The following is an 18,020-nucleotide window of genomic DNA, read 5'->3' on the forward strand; positions in this document are numbered from 1 at the left end:
TGCACCATGTATTCGATTGTCATGACTTTTGAGTGTCTGCTCATCTGGAAGAGTCCTCTGACTCACATTTGTTGGGTGTTGTGACAGCTTTGAAGAGCACAGGCTGGTTATTTGGTAGAATGTTTATCAATGTAGATTCCTCACACAGGATTTCTGCTATGCACATTGTTGTTTTAAATTTTTGGTATTGAGCATTGAACCCAGAGGCACTTAACTATTGACCCATATCCCCAGCCCTTTCTATATTTTACTTAGTGACAGAGTCTCATTGGGTTGTTCAGGGCCTTCCTCATTTGCTGAGGCTGGCTTTGAACTTGTGATGTTTCTGCCTCTGCCTCCCATGCTGCTGGCATTACAGTCATGCGTCCCATTCAGTGCATTGTATCAGGAGGCATGGTCAACACTGTGATTGCTCAGGGAGCTTTGACCCTACCATTCAGGTGGTGCCTGCATGCTCCTCCACTGCAAAGTGATTATTTTTTCCCTGTGTAATCAAGTATCTTGTGGGTATATATTGGAACTATGAGAACACAAGACTTGGGACTTTTAACCCTGACATTTTGAGTGCAAAATCCAGCACCATCTGCTACATTCACCATTTCCCTCTATAGCTAGCATTTTTTCAGGATTCACCTGGCACTGAGCCAAGTGCCTTAACGTATCATTTCTTTGATCTCTCACTAATTTCCAGAGGGATGGATGTCCCATCTATCACACTTGGCTTCCCACCTATGTCACACAAATATATTCAGGATCCAGATGAGTTAGTTAATCACTCCATGCTAAAAGAATTCTGAGAAAGGTCACCCCCAGTTCCATCAGCCATAGAACTGAAACCGGCAGCTGAAATGGTTCTCACAGATTTTCAAGGAGCAGATGTCCTGGTATAATCCAAAGAAAACTCCTGCCAGAGATGTGAACCAACAGTGTGTGCAGTTCAGACAGGGCCTAAATGGACTGCCGAAATGGCTTTTATGAGACTTAATATTCCCCTTACTGGAGCCACATTACTATCAATAATAAACAGCAGTGTCTGTAGTGTTGATCTTTAAAGTAAATTCTATTGCTATTAGCTTACCTGCCCAACTATCAAAAATAAAAAAATAAAAAAAAACATTCTAACTTCAATATTCTCCTCTATGATGGTTGGTGTTCTTTCTTTCTTTATTAGCAATTTCCTGCTTATCGCTGAACTATCTGGAAGATTTTTGTATGTTTGAATGATGGTGTTCAATTGATGGTGTTCAGTTTTCTATTTCTTCCTCTCACTATTGAAATCTCTCTCTCTCTCTCTCTCTCTCTCTCTCTCCCCCCCCCCCTACTTGTAGCTGCTCAACTTCCACAGTGTACCATCCCAGCAGGCAGAAATATCTTTCTTTATTAAAATCATCTCCTTGGGGGCATTGGGAGGAGAGAGAGAGAGATAGAGAGAGAGAGAGAGAGAGAGAGAGAGAGAGAGAGAGAAATCACTACTTCCAGTTAACAGGGAACCTCCAATACTCAATCTCACATCATTTGATGTGTAGTCTCTGAAGAACTGAAGTCACAACAGAAGTTTATAAAAAATCAACAAATAAGAAAAATACAGGTGAATTTTCAGCTTGCACATGGGTGAACCTGTAGAGAGACAGCATAATCTGCATAGAGGAGAGGCATCCCTGAGTCTCCCTCAGGAGACTTCTTAAAGAGCAGCAACTCTTCTCTCAGTAATCCCAGCGGATACAGTTTTATTTGCCCATTTTCTGTATTTGAGAACCAGAAAAATTGGCTGGATGTGTTTCACATGCACATTGCATGCAAAACAAATATTTTAGACACCAGAATAAAGTTTGATGTGGTGGATGGTCACACATCAGGCCTTTCTGGAATTAGTTCTGACTGAGTGAGGACCAAATTCATCTTCCCATCTCACACTGACTCTGGAGCCATTATTGCTGCCTGTAGAAAGGCAGGCTGGGTTGTTCCAGCTCTTTCTCCTTTCTCCTCTGTCCCAGAGCATAGAGATGGATTTTCTTATATATGAAACCACTGTACTTAATTTTCTAACACCCAGATCTCAGTGGGCCACTGACTTTACAGCTTCTTTCAGTTGATCTTCTGGCTTTGGACTTATGAACAACATGAATCCTAAAAGGTAGACAACTGGGCAAGAGACTGTTTTCCTGTCTCAGGGATCTTGTCCCATCTCTAGCCTTTAGTATGGCAATGTCTATTAGTGTTCAAAGAAGCACAGTATCAGTGACCATTAACTGACTGGATGGAATTTGACACACTGCCCAAACTGCACAGGACTCACACCCTCTGTCTTCTTCCTAAGGTGGTGGACTTGTGTATCTACATCTGAATGAGGTGAGAAATATATTATTCAGGCAAGAAGAAAGATGTGCTTAGGAAGAGTTTTAATTTGGTCTGAGTCTTTTAGTATTTTCAAAGGTCTTTTCTCCACATCCTGCCCCCACCCAAGTATAAAAGAAACACATATTCATTCCAGAAAACATGAAAAAAAACAGCTTCTCTGTTAGGGGGTTTGACTGTTGAGAAAGATAAGCCACATCCATCTGGTTTAAGCAAAATTTAATTTATTCAATGCACAGCCTATATGTCCCAGAATTGGAAGGAGGTTTTGCAAACTAGGTTTAGAAAGTGAAAATGAATCGTAGAAGCCATAGGAGGTGGTGAAGCTAGAGCCTTACCTACAGTGGGAGGAGTTTCTGCTCAGCTTCTGTCTTCTGTGGCCCATAGCTTGGAACTCTTCTTTTTTCGCATCGTTAACTCATCAGGATGTGGAATCTTGTGAGAGGGTATCTGACTGGCTGGACTGAGGACATATGATTATTTCCTACTTATTTATATTTCTTAATTCCTGTAGAGAAAGGAAGAAAACTGAAATTACCTGGTCACCCATGCATAAGGTAAGGACTTGAAATCAAATTTGGGTGTGGCAACCACACTCCTTGAGGATACCCATGAGTCATGATTTTTACCTCTAGGTATTTAGGCTAGTAACATAGGTCACTCTAACACTGAGCCAGAGCTCATTTGCACAACCAATGGATGATGGCACAGTAAAGGGTATGTGGCTTCTGAAGGCACTGTTCTTCTTTTTTGATCTCTTTTGTTACCCACTCTTGAAGAAGTAGCTGTACTCTTACAAGATGTCCCAGCCAGATGTGGAGAAGCCCATGGCAGAATAAACTGGGGCCTCCTCCAGCAAGGACCTACCAGCCGTGTGAGAGTCATCACTGTGGAAATACATGCCCCAGCCCCAGACAAGCTTCCACATGAGACTGCAGCCCCAGTAGCACCAAAGCTGCAGCCTCATGAAAAGCTCTGAGTGAGAACCTCTGCTGAGCCACTCCCAGAAAATCTACCCACAAATATTGTGAGACAAAATAAATATGTACTATTGCTTTAAGAAGTTTAAGAGTTTGGGAATGATCTATTACCCAGCAAAATGTAACAAATATATTTTCCCACCCAGACCCCTGGAGAGCCTTTGAACTGTCTGTTGGGGGAGCTATTGTTCATGTACCCACCTGTCATCTTCCCCAGAGAACTGTTCATAGTGATGTACACTGTCTCCCCTGGAGATATTTGGGAGACATGTCCTTCTTTATCTCCCACTCCCTGGCATGACATGCAGCCACATCTTAGGTATTTAGTCCAAAGATCTCTCTCTTTTATCTCAAAAAGGAAATGGCCCTGTGGTGCAGATCATACTCCAGAGCTCTCCAAAGAACAGGTGAGGTGACATTGCACTTGAAAACACACCTTCTCTGTTTCTCTCTTTCTGTTTGAGTCAGCTTTGGTGTCACTGTGTTAAAAATACTCAACAAGTACAATTGTAGAGGAGGAAAAGTTTATTTAGGCTGGTGGTATCTGAGGACTCAGTCCATAGATGCCTGACTCCATTGATCTGGGCTCAAGGTGAGGCAGCACATCATGGCGGAATGGCCCACCAGAGGAAAGGTGCTCAGCTCATGGGGAGGTCAACAGAGGGTGGAGGAGAGATGGTGAGAGAGAGGAGAAGAGAAAGATGGAGAGAGAAAGGGACCCACTGGAAGAAGAACCCTTCCAGAACATGCCCCAAGGACCCACCTCCTTCAGCCATGCCCACCTGCATATAGCTACTACCCAGTCACTCCATTCAAACTTGGATGTACTAATTAGGTTATAGCTCTCATAATCCAAATATTTTATCTCTGAACATTTCTGCATGAACAAGAGATTTTGGGGGACACTTCATACAGAAAACATAACATCTCCTATCTTGCTTTCTTCACTCACTGCTTGAGAACATATCCTCAGTACATAACTTCCCATCTCTGGTTCTGTTCATAGGAAACCTAAGATAGAATGTAGCTAGGAAGAAACAACAAATGCTGTAAGAAAATACCATGGATAGGGTTGATTAAACAAGAAAACTTATTTCTCATGGTTCCGGAAGCTGGGAAATCCCAAATCAATGTGTCAGCATGGTTAAGTTCTGATGAGAGTTCTCTCCTGGCATGTAGATGACCTCCTTCTCACTATGTTCTCATCTCAGAAAAGAGGGCAAGAAAGCTATCTGGGGTCTTGTAACTGTCATGACCTAATTACATTCCAAACCCATTGCCTCCTAATATCATTGCATCAGGTGTTATGATTCCAACATATAAATTTTGGGAGGACACACACTTTAATTTCATAGTAAATGACAGGCAGTCAAGCACAATGTTTAACCAGCGCAGCCCACCCTTTTGCTATATAGATAGATAGATAGATAGATAGATAGATAGATATAGATAGATATAGATATATATATTAAGTATACATATTTATACTTTTCAATGTGTTCTTCCCAAATAACCACATTATTCCTGTTCCAACAGAGACAGCCACCTTCTCCCTGAAGGGAAATAATCCATATCTTTCAAGGAATACAATTAGCCACAAATGCATATACTTCCTGGGTCTTGTTTAGTCTTCTATTCTTTTTGTGATCCTGTTTCAATACCTTGTAGCTTATGAAATGATAAATGTAACCACCCTCATCTACCATTGTCAGCAAAAGAGAAAAGAGAGAGAGGATCAGCATTATTTAAAATATTTAATATTGTGTCTAGGAAAATTGGAACAATAATACCTGATCTTGCTGGGAGCATCAATCGGGCACATGTATATTGATGCATTCATTTAACAAGTAGTTTTAGATGATCTACCAAGAGCCAGCACTGGGGCCAGGAGCTCTGGAGACACAACAGTGAATGAAGCAAAAATAGTTCCTGCCCACTTGGACCTTCTATTAAGTGAAGTTGAACATAAGTAACAAATCACAATCCTGAGGAAGGTTTCCAAAAGATACACTGTCAGCTCTTCCCCTGTCCTGGTCACCTTGCTGATGCGTAGCTGTCTCCTACTTTCAGCCTTCCAGAATTCAGAGACTGTAAGGTGCCTTTTGTGACTGTCAAAGTCATTCTGAAGAGAGAACCACATCCCAGTGCTAAGCAACAAATGGAGGGAAGAGTTCAGTTTTCTCCACAGAGCATCAAGTTGGCACCATATTGGCTGACTCTTGTTGTCATTTTGCCATGACTGTAGGTTTATGGAAAAATGTTAAGCCCTACCAGGAGGCAGAGAGAAAGGCTTTTATCCTATGCCTGACTATAAATTCCATTGCTCCATGGGAAACCCCCACCCACTTAAATGTGCACAAACTTTCATTTCAACCACTTTGCAAGGTGTTGGCTTAGACTCTTGAGAAGCCTAGAAGGCAGCAGGTCCATGTCTTTTGCCAATGAACTTGCAGACCCTGAACTTCATGCAAAGGGGAAAGTTTAAAACAATGTATTTTGGTGGAACCTCTGTAGCCCGAACCTCAACTCCCCAGCATGCTTTCTCCCTAATGCCCATTCTCATTGCCATCTCTGCCCTTTAATACCTAGACCCTCTTGGCTGTCTTTGTCCCCCTCTTGGACCCACCAATCATCTGGACCCACCAGTCTTAAGGCCTACGCATGACATATGTATACCATGTGCAAACACCACTCACCATTAACAGCACCATCTAACGAGAATCATTGTCACAAGGGTAAGCTTCAAAGTGGCTTAGGGATGGAAGTGCCTGGAATAAAAGCCGACTTGATGTCTCAATTAACACATTTCATAATTCTATTTCCTGCCCTTGCAGGTTTGCAGTCACCTCCCTCGAATTTCTGTGAGAGATAGAGATGGGGTTGATAGAGAGGAAGGAACTTAGTAATGTGATAGTTTTGTGGATGACTTGATACACAGGCTTGAATTATGCACATTAGGCAAATTAGGGAATGAAGGAGGAAGACAAAAAAGACAGAACGACAGTAGGAGAAAATGTCATCCCGAGTAATAGTATTAATATAAACTGAGGCTTGGCTTGTGAGGGTGGCTGGAAAAATTGAGAGCAGAAAAACACCAGCCACATTGTCTTTTATTTCAGGGTGGAAGAGAGAAACTATTGCCAGACACTTTCTTCTCTGCTGGGGACAAACCAGCTATGCAGCTGCTCAATAAGATAATGGAGTGGCCTCCATCTTGGCCCAACCTGTTTGTTGACCCTAGTGAAGGTCTTTGATGGAAATAAAGTTAAATACACAGAGAACCCGGGAAAGGTCAGCTTGGAAGACATGGTGGTCTCTGAGAGTGTTCAAAGAACTTTGAAATGTCTCTATGGACTGGGCAGCCTGAAAGCCCACCCTAGGATGCTTCTTCCAGGGCTGCCTAGCCCCATCTTATTCACACAGGCAAGTGCATGCAGAGGGCAAAGCAGGCCCTGCTGAACCCATTGGCACACACAGATTTTCAGAGGCCAGGTCCATGGGGAACAGAAGACCCCCTCTGCCTGAGCCATCTCTGGCTTCTTTTCCCTGCCTCCAGTTTCTCCCCAGCTTGTTTCTGTCCTCTGCTCAGCTTACACACACCTGTTTACTGATCTTTCCAAGCCATGAAACCCATCTGATCTCTTCTCACTTAAATATCTGTCATGGATCCCCCGTCCTAAGTCTGGTCACCTGAGCATGGCATTCCAGACCTGTCATAACCAGAAGAGCTTTCTCTGGAGCCCTGCCATCTTCCCCTCACATCTGAGACTTCCACACAAGCCCAGGTCCCCCCATCCTGCCAGTTCCTTTGCTTCTACATGGATGCACACCTGCTGTGGTACTGGGCCTTCCTTTGGCTTAGGTCTCCCCCACTCCTTTGTTTTTTCCAGTGGGCTCTCTGTCTACCCAGGTCAAGTCAAAGTTCAAGAGGCTCCTTGCTTAACCTTTGCATGTTCCCGAGGACCTCTCTTTGAATCTCTGCATTCTCACAGTTCTCACTGCTCTGTAAACATTTGCCTGTGGGTCTGGTTTTCCTAGGACTGTAGCTCCCAGAAGACAGAGAGAGGAGAGGACAAGTGGCTTCAGTTTCTGTATATCTGCAGTGTCTCACATAACATAGACCTTCAATCAATGAGCAGAGAAGAAAGAGAGGGAGAGAGTAAGAGACAGAGGAAAGAGTGTGCAGGAAGAAGGGGAAACATCTGTAGCATTGTTATCTGTGTCACAATGCTATTGTCATTTAACATGGCCAGCCAGTTAAAGACAAGATGGGCCGAGTTCACTTTAGAACTTACTCAATGTACAGATGTTAGCCAGGCTACATGATGCATCTAGTGACTGAGAGCTAACCTAGGCTTTTAGATCCAGATCTCCAAAAGTTGAATCCCATTGAAGTCACTGCCACTGGTGAGGTCATGTGAGCTTCAGCTCTATTGTCAGCAAAATGGGAGGAAGGTATTGAGGATTCAACAAGGCAAAGTACTTGAAGGACTTTGCCCAGAGCCTGGTACATAGCACATGATCATTAAAAACTAACAGACTGGTCTCAGCCTGGGAAAGCTGCCATAATTACAGATCACGCATGGATAGCCTCTTACAAGCCTCTCCTGCCCAGATTCGTCCCCATGATCTAAACTTCTCATTCTCTTTGCTGCCTGGATAGACATGTCAGGGAATGGCCAATAGCCACTGGCATCTTGGTGATCAGGAAACATTGTCACTGTCACACAAATATCCACCAAAGCACCTTGGCTATATCATTTTCTTAGAAGCAGAAGACTTAGCAAGGATCCGTAGATCTGAAAGCAGTAGGCTCAGTTCTTCCACTGTGATCTGTCAGCCTGGAGAACCCAGAATGGGTACTGAACCCATGCAGAGGGGCTTCTCATCAAGATAAAACTGTGTTTTCCCCTCATGTTTGTAGGGTGTTGTGTCCCTTCCTGGAGCAGCAGTGCCTCCTCCCAAGCCAGATGATGCCTGTCTGTGTAAATGTTGGCACAGCAGCCCAAGAAACTTGGTGGCATTTCCAGGTTCATTTGTTAAGACCTTCTTGGGAGTTGGGGAAGAAGGTGTACTGGTTTTCTCTTGATCACCGAAATACAACAGGAAGTCCAGAGATATTAGACCAGTGTCACTCTTGCAGGCTGTGCAGATCCAGTTCAGGACAAAGGACATATTCCCCTGCACTCATGGTGTCAGAGAAATATTTTCAGCTCCAGTCCTCTCCAGGCACTGGCTTCCACTGAAGTGTCCCCTCTGCTCAAGGCTACATCTTCTTCCAAAAACAGCAGGCCTCCAAAGACTGGTAAAGCCTGATAATAATAACACAGACCCTGGCCACAATCAGAATGATGGCCCATCTTCAGAGTCCTCACAGGGTTGGCTGATGGCTTTGTTCAGGTTCATCACAGCCCAGTCTCTCTCACTATGATACTTGCTTTTTGGGGGGTCCTGCCGTTAGGTACAGAAGCCAGGGCCTCATGCACATGGAAAGCACTCGGCCATTGAGTGACATCCTCAGCCTCCAGCCCCAATCCTTTCCTCCCTCCCATCCCACTAAATGTCCTGAACATTGTCCATCCCAGAAGTTGCTTCCTGGGGAATCTGCAACCTCCAGCCCATACCAGGAGGAAGGGACCAAGGTGAGGCTAGAACACAAGAGCCAACACTCTTGATGATGACATCTGTGGTCTATTTCTATGGTGTTGGGCCCTGAATCAGGATCTGGGAATGAAGTCCTTCACAGATGACCCTGTACTCCATGTCTTCCATGTTTGAAAGGTGCCAGGTACCAGACTTATAATTACTGACAGGAGTGATAACCTTACTTCAGGAAGAGAGGACAGGATGTTTGAGAAGTAGCTATTGAGCACCAAGTCAATCTAGAGGAACACAGAAGCCTTGCTAGAGGCAGGGGTGGTTGAATCAGGACCAGGAAGAGTGAGGACAAGTTAGTCAGGCCAAGCGAGGCAGGGGGAGAGAAAGGCTTGTTCCAAGAGCTAGAGGCATGATAGGTTGGAGCATTTGGATAGTCAGGAAAGTTCTGGATCCTCTCTGTGGGATGTGGCTTTCAAAGACACTCACAGTTGATGACTTCCTCTTTAACACACTCACTGCTCCACCCAAGGAGTGGTGGGCTACATCTTCTGGTACTTTGGATCAAGTGGCTTCCTGGGCAACAGAATGCAGCAGAATTGACAAATTGCCAGTTTGGGGCCTCATTCTGAACAGGGTTGGCCCTTCCCACCATCTTTCTGGAAGCCGAGGTCATGCTGTGAAGAAACTCACACCATGACTGAACGATGAGACATCCATGAAGAAGGGGCAACCACATGGAAACACACCATGGGGTCAGGCAAGTGAGGGAGCCTCCTGGACTTTCTAGCCCAGTGGGACCTGGAAGGTCCCACCAGCTGAGGGCAGTGAGCGAACCCCACCAATGCCACATGGGACAGAACTGTCTAGCTATGCCTTACCTGAATCCCACCAATGCCACATGGGGCAGAACTGTCTAGCTGTGCCTTACCTGAATTCTGGACCCACTGAATTATGAGAAGCAATAATGTAAGAAATGATAAAGTTTGTTATTTTCAGCCTTGAAAATTTAAGTTGTCTTGTTACACAGCAAGAGCTGACAGTAACATTCTCCTCTAGTGGGAAAACATTCCAGATACACATGCATACCCAATAGCTCAAATTTATTGAGTACCAATACTGTGCCTGGCTTTGTCCCCAGTGTTGTTGCTCATTTTCTGCAAGACATGTCAGGTCTTGATTTTCATGTGCTTATACACCTAATCATATAATTAAAATTTAATCCAAATATTTTAAGTCCAGTTTTATCAGGATTTCCCCCTGCAATTAAAGTCTTTCTTATTTGTGTATTTAAGCACTGATGGCCCTGGCTACAAAGTCACACAGCCTGTCTACTAATCCCTGCCAAGAAGCAAGAGAGGTGGGGTGTTGGCCTGGGTGGGTGAGAGTTCCAGCGGCCCTGCCGCTGCCTGGAGCCAGTGCCTAGGGAGTCAAGGCTCCCTGACCTGTCAGACCTGTCATCTGCAGCAGCCAGGCCTTGGCACAGCAGGGAGGCCTACTGCAGAAGCCCATGCCATGCATCACTGCAGCTGGGTCCACAACCTCAATTTCCCACTACTCAACCTCCATTGAGAAAATGGAAGTGGGGCAGACATGAATGAATGGTGGGAATATAGAATTGACCAATAGCATTAGATCATTTCCAAACCTGATTGGACAAAGTCTGGACCAATAGCATTGGTACATTTTTCAAACCCTAATTAGCATAACTTTGAGCCAATCACAGTGACCCAAGGGCTATATAAGACCTCTTGCCAGCCACATTTCGCAGAAGATAACTGAAGACGACGGAGCCGACGCCGACGCCGACGGCGGAGCAGAAGCCAGAAGCCGAAGGCGACGGCGGAGCAGAAGCCGACGGCGGACCAGAAGAAGACCCATCCTCACACAGTGCTGAGGATTCCATTCTTCGCGTTTGTGGGAGAAGACCTTTAAAAGAAAACGACGTTGAGGGTGAGTTGCTGGGGTGTGCTGCTCTGCACAAAACACCTCTATTTTATTTACTTATTTTTATGCGGTGCTGAAGATGGAACCCAGGGCCTAGCATGTGCCAGGTGAGCGCTCTACAGCTGAGCCACAACCCAAGCCCCCCAAGTCTTGAACGTTCTTATAGTGAATTTTTGCTTTTTGTAGTTATTCTTGTTAGTGAATCTATCGTTGAGGTATCTGAAAGTTAGGCTTCCGGATCCTGATGTAAGAAAACGTAGGGTAGCTAGTACTAAGTTCAGGAGGAACCAGGAAAAAATATGCAGGGAAGACAAAAAGATGTCACAAATTTTTATAACTTGTAATTTGATTTTTGGTTATTTTGAAGTGCTTTTAAATTTCTCTTGAGATTTCTTATTTGTCTCATATGTCACTTTAGAAGTTTGTTGTTGTTGTTGTTTTTACCCTTCCAGTTTTCAGGGCTTTTCACTATCTTCCTATTGTCAGTTTCAAGTTTATTCATTGTGATCTGAGATTAGGCACTGTAATTTCTACTTGTATGTTTGTTAAGGTGTATTTTATGGTCCAGAATGTGGTTTGATTTGGCTGGTGTTTCATGTGGGCTGGAGAGCAAAATGTATAATTGTATAGATGCGAATTAAATACAGCTAATTAGTATTAGCACAATGGTGTCAGACTAATTAAATTAAGAAAAAATTTGTTTTTGCATTTTTCTTTCACTTATTCTTTGTCAAATACTCATCATGACTTTATGTCGATCTGTTTTCTGAGCTGTGTTATTTTCTTTTTCCTCTGAGGCATTCCTTTTAATAGTTCTTGCAGGGCAGGTATACTGTCAAAGAATACCTCAATTTTTGTTGAGAAAGTCTTGATCTCTGCTTCACATTTGAAGGATAATTTTACTGAATACAGAATTTTTAGGTGGGTGGTTTTTTATATTTCAATGCTTTAAATATTTTGCTGCATTTTTTATTTGTTAGATTTCTTAGCAATGTCTGATAAATTCCATGCTTGCTCCTAAAGAGCTAAGGTTTTTTTTTTTTTGTTATCTACTTTTATTTTATTTTTTTTTTAATTTTTTATTGTTGGTTGTTCAAAACATTACATAGTTCTTGATATATCATATTTCACCCTTTGATTCAAGTGGGTTATGAGCTCCCATTTTTACCCCATATACAGATTGCAGAATCACATCAGTTACACATCCATTGATTTACATATTGCCATACTAGTGTCTGTTGTGTTCTGCTGCCTTTCCTATCCTCTACTATCCCCCCTCCCCTCCCCTCCCCTCCCCTCTTCTCTCTCTGCCCCCTCTACTGTCATTCATTTGTCCCCCTTGTATTATTTTTCCCTTTCCCCTCACTTCCTCTTGTATGTACTTTTGTATAACTCTGAGGGTCTCCTTCCATTTCCATGCAATTTCCCTTCTCTCTCCCTTTCCCTTCCACCTCTCATCCCTGTTTAATGTTAATCTTCTTCTCATGCTCTTCGACCCTACTCTGTTCTTAGTTACTCTCCTTATATCAAAGAAGACATTTGGCATTTGTTTTTTAGGGATTGGCTAGCTTCACTTAGCATAATCTGCTCTAATGCCATCCATTTCCCTGTAAATTCTATGATTTTGTCATTTTTTAATGCAGAGTAATACTCCATTGTGTATAAATGCCACATTTTTTTATCCATTCATTTATTGAAGGGCATCTAGGTTGGTTCCACAGTCTTGCTATTGTGAATTGTGCTGCTATGAACATCGATGTAGCAGTGTCCCTGTAGCATGCTCTTTTTAGGTCTTTAGGGAATAGACCGAGAAGGGGAATAGCTGGGTCAAATGGTGGCTCCATTCCCAGCTTTCCAAGAAATCTCCATACTGCTTTCCAAATTGGCTGCACCAATCTGCAGTCCCACCAGCAATGTACAAGTGTACCCTTTTCCCCACATCCTCGCCAGCACTTGTTGTTGTTTGACTTCATAATGGCTGCCAATCTAACTGGAGTGAGATGGTATCTTAGGGTGGTTTTGATTTGCATTTCTCTGACTGCTAGAGATGGTGAGCATTTTTTCATGTACTTGTTGATTGATTGTATGTCCTCCTCTGAGAAGTGTCTGTTCAGGTCCTTGGCCCATTTGTTGATTGGGTTGTTTGTTCTCTTATTGTCTAATTTTTTGAGTTCTTTGTATACTCTGGATATTAGGGCTCTATCTGAAGTGTGAGGAGTAAACATTTGTTCCCAGGATGTAGGCTCCCTATTTACCTCTCTTATTGTTTCTTTTGCTGAGAAAAAACTTTTTAGTTTGAGTAAGTCCCATTTGTTGATTCTAGTTATTAACTTTTGTGCTATGGGTGTCCTATTGAGGAATTTGGAGCCCGACCCCACCGAATGTAGATCGTAGCCAACTTTTTCTTCTATCAGACGGCGTGTCTCTGATTTGATATCAAGCTCCTTGATCCATTTTGAATTAACTTTTGTGCATGGTGAGAGAAAGGGATTCAGTTTCATTTTGTTGCATATGCATTTCCAGTTTTCCCAGCACCATTTGTTGAAGATGCTATCCTTCCTCCATTGCATGCTTTTAGCCCCTTTATCAAATATAAGATAGTTGTAGTTTTGTGGATTGGTTTCTGTGTCCTCTATTCTGTACCCTATAGAGATTTTTTATATGAATCACAGTTGTGAAGCTGGGTACCTCTGTGCAGTACTGGTAGCTATGCCCATATTTGTTTTAGAGTTTACTTCCCACCTTTTAATCGTTCAATTTGTGCTGCTCTCCATGGTTCAGTCCAAGAGCCACATCTTTCAGTGAATCTTCCCTGATAAGCCATTATAATTCGTATTCCAACATTGGCTTGCCCATGATCTCCAGCCCCTGACACATACTTCTATTGTGGCATGTATCATGGGGGACAGTTTTGACTCATTTAGCTTTTTATTTGCAGGACCCAGCACATGGCCTGACATTTGGTGTTCAATTGTGTTTTCTGAATAAATGAGTGAACTTGATCCATTAGGTTAAACTTTCAGGGGCTCCAAACCCTTCCCTCTTCCTGGCAGAGTTCTGAAAAGGCTTCCCTGCTGGAGTTCCACAGTGCACCACACCCTTGACATTGTCCAGAAGGCTTGATCTTTCTCTGGCACAGCTGTTTCTGCTGCACTTTTCTTCTGCTTTATTCATGGAAGGAAGGGTTCTTTTTGCATTGGTGCAAAACACCATTGGTGTTGGCAGCTTTTACTGAGCTTCCATTTCAGTACTTGCCTTCTCTTACCTCAGTCCCAGAGAAACATGGAAACAGTGAATGAATCGGAAAGCACTGGAGGGACCCTCTCTGCCTGCATTCACATTTAGAAGTATCCTCACTGGCTCTGAACCAGTGTTTTAGGTTCTAAAATCACCTGCTGGGAGGGAGGGAGCTGCTATTACTGGAGGTGAGAGGACTCTTCTAGAAGTTTGGGACCACCATTAACTGAGTTTAGATATTTTCCATAAATGAAGTAGTGAGTGTGGAGAGCTAGAAAAGTTCCTAACACATGGGAGACCCTGGATGACATGGCTGCTCTTTTTCTTTTTTAAACTCAGCCTTTCTGGATTTGCCTTGGGAGGTGTGTAGGCATTAACTCACTCATTTTGTTACTCACTTAACCAATATTTATTGCGCCTTTGCTATTTGTGTGATGATAACTGTGCTGGGCTTGGGTTTATAGTGATGGATAAGGCAGACATGGTCCCCATTTCACTGGGATTACAGTCTAGTTTATAGAAGGACTTCCCAAAGAGTTCCTGGGGAACATATGCTGACAAGTTTTTTTTCCTACAGGTACTCTTCATGTGCAAGGAATGAAAGCTTAGTTCTCAGTCTCAGTGAAGGGAGACAGTCCTCTAGGGAACATTGTGTGTGTGTGTGTGTGTGTGTGTGTGGTCATCACAGTGATAGGATCATTCCTGGCATGTGGTTGGGCAGGGGTCAAGAATGCCAGCTATCCAGAAATTCACTATACAGTCTGACACAAGGAATTGTCCTGTGTTCCACATGACTTTTGAATCTCCCATGGGACATTCATTGAAGTGAAAATCTTATTTATAATGATCTGTCTGGAAACTAGTTCCAGTTTATGCCAAATTGCAAGGAATTCTGTCTGCATGGCTGTGACCAAAATTTTCACTGTGTTTGCACTAATATATGTTGTACATCGAGCTACAGTACAGCACATATATGAAGGCATGTATTTATGTATCGTTTAAGGTAAGTAATATACTCATTGGGCACATCAGAATATTTTTATTGACTAGGAGTCTGTAACAGAAAATGTCTAGAAATCTGTGCTCTATAAGAAGGAGCTCTAGGCTCAAAAATCAGAGATCCTGGGTTCAGGATGTAAGTCTGCCATTTGCTGTGTGTGAAGCTTTGTGCAAGTCATTTAGTATTTCTGAGCTCTGCATGGGTCCCAAGGTGGTGCTGAAGATGATTTCTACATACAGAGATAAGCACTTTGATAATTGTAAACATCTACCTGTACATACAGAGTGTCATTGTTCTCTGTATCATTTGATAACAGAAGCAAAGACTTCCTTACTTTGGTGTGTCCTCATCGTATAATACAGTATCCTACACACAAAGAATAATTATATACATATAAATGATTCTAAACAGTATTTATGATCATTAGAGTCTTGTAGCTATGTGAATACCTTTCCCTTAATTAGAATGAAGTAGAAATTCCATTGTGATTATTTCATTTCTTCCATCTCAACATAGTTTCCACAAATAAATAAATGTCATGCATTTTGTCCCTACCAAGATGGGACATCTTGGTCTTTGTCACCAATTTTGGAGAAGATAATCAGTTCTACTAAGACAGTAGATGAAAAGAAAAAAAGAGCAATTACCTACTAGCTCCCTGAATCTCTTCCCACCAGAAATGAGAAGATTGAAAGTTTGGTTTGAATCTGAATGTAGATCCCCTGTGGACATTTCAGAGGGCATAGGTTGCTAGGGATGATCTCAATTGTATAGGAAATATTGCATTTTAAAGCTACCATAGCAACCTGGGATTAATTCTGTGTAGTGCGTTCTGTCCTCTGAGTGGCTATTTCTGCTATTTATGGGCTCTTTGAGGTCACTATTTTATCCCCATTACCTGGCACAGTGCCTGATGCTGCTAAATGAATGCTCAACCAACCAATAAATGGTGTGCACTGTGAGCTAAAGTCTGGGGTAGACATTAGGTTCCTTTAGATCAATAACTGGAGTTATTTTAAGAAGGCAGAAAGACAATGGACAGGTTTGGGGAGAAGGAGGTGAAAAGGAATGAGTGATGGGCAGCAGGGAGAACGTTATTTCATTCTTTTCTAAAAAGGCAATTTGGAAGATAAACTTCTTATAGAAGAAAAAAAAGACCTCAAGAGGGAGGTGACATGGAGCTTGGAAGGGCGAGGATACATCAGAGAGGAGATGTTGCTGTGAGCCTGTTTCTCTTGGCTGCCTATCAAGTAGCAATTACCTACCAGCTCCCTGTATCTCTTCCCAACAGAAACAACCTAGTTATCCAAATATGACTCATCCACACCCCCAAACTGACTTTGATAACAAGATACCAGAAGAAGCAGGGGGAAGAATTTTAAAGATTGTATGTATGTTATGACTCTTATCTTTTCTTTCTCATACCAGCCTTGCAGGTATAAGCTGATGTGATTATAGACAGTCTATGGTTCAGCTTTACTTAATTCCTAGGCTCTTTAGATTAATAAGAGTATGACTCACAAAGCATGGTCATTAAAATGTATTATAATGGAAATTATTTATTTGTGCCATATTCCTTGTTATAAGGACATTCCATACTTTCCAGTTGTTAGAGTATAAGCTTTGTTTTTGGAGCTAAAAATAGAGTAGAAATCGACAACATTTAACACACTGAAAAATGAAATGTGCAGTCACAATTTGTTTATTTTCACTTTTTAAAAAGGAAAGGTTATTGAGGTTTAAAACCCCTGTGAACTTTATAGCAAATGTATAATTCAATTAACTTCGACACATTCAGTTGTATTGTAGCTACCAGAAACAAGGTGGAGAACATTTCCATAATTTTGAGAAGTTCCCTTGTACCCCTTTGTGGTGAACAACCTCTGGCAACCTCTGGTCTGTTTCCTAATTTTCCAGCTTGACTTATTTAAGAATATCATATAAACGAGATGCAGCACATTAGCCTTTGAGTCTGGCTCCTTTGACTTAGCTTAATGCTTTTGAATTTTCAGCTTGTGGTTTACAGTAGTTTCTCATCATATGTGGTTTTGCTTTGCATGGTTTCAGTTACCCACAGTGAAGTGAGGTCCAAAAATATTAAATGGTAAATGTCAGAAATAAATAATTTACAACTTTTAAATTGTGTAATGTTCTGAGTAGTGTGATGAAATCTTGTGCTATTCCTTCTGGGGTGAGAATTGCTGTATACACAACCCATCCATTAGTCACTTAGAAGCTCACTTATCAAATTGACTGTTGTGGTATTGCAGGGGTTGTGTTCCTCAAATCCTTATGTTACTTAATAATGGCCCCAAAGTGCAATACTAGTGATGCTGGAAATTTGGATACACTGAAGAGAAGTTGTAAAGGTGAAAATTTATTATAGGTATGTGTGTATAGAAAAAAAACACACTATGGAGTTCTGTACTAGCAGGCATTCACTGAAAGTCTTGCAATGTACTTCCCTTGGATAAGTGTGGGGAGGAGGCTATTGTTTTGTTTTTATTGTACAGATTAAAAAAAAAAAACTAAGGTTCAGAAGTAACTTCTCTATGTTAACATAATATGTAAATGTAATGCCAGGATATGAAACCCAGGGATCACTGACTTGAAAATTCGTGTTTATAACCATGAGAAGGCACTTTCCCCAATTTCTGCTGTCAAGATGCACTCCAGATGGGATATACTGGATGTACCTTTATTTAATCTTAATCAAGCTACCTCCCTGATAAAGGCGATACTAACAAAGATATTCTCCATTATCAAGCAAAATATCAAGTCATCATAAATATCAAGGCCAGTGTGCAAAATGTTAAGGTCTTTAGCAGCATTAGAGAATATTTGGGAGAAACAAGCTTTTTACTATGCAGTATAATTTCACATGGGTGACAAGTTGACTCTGCCAG

Source organism: Marmota flaviventris, chromosome 17 (genome assembly GCF_047511675.1).
Source record: "Marmota flaviventris isolate mMarFla1 chromosome 17, mMarFla1.hap1, whole genome shotgun sequence".
Classification (NCBI taxonomy): domain Eukaryota; kingdom Metazoa; phylum Chordata; class Mammalia; order Rodentia; family Sciuridae; genus Marmota; species Marmota flaviventris.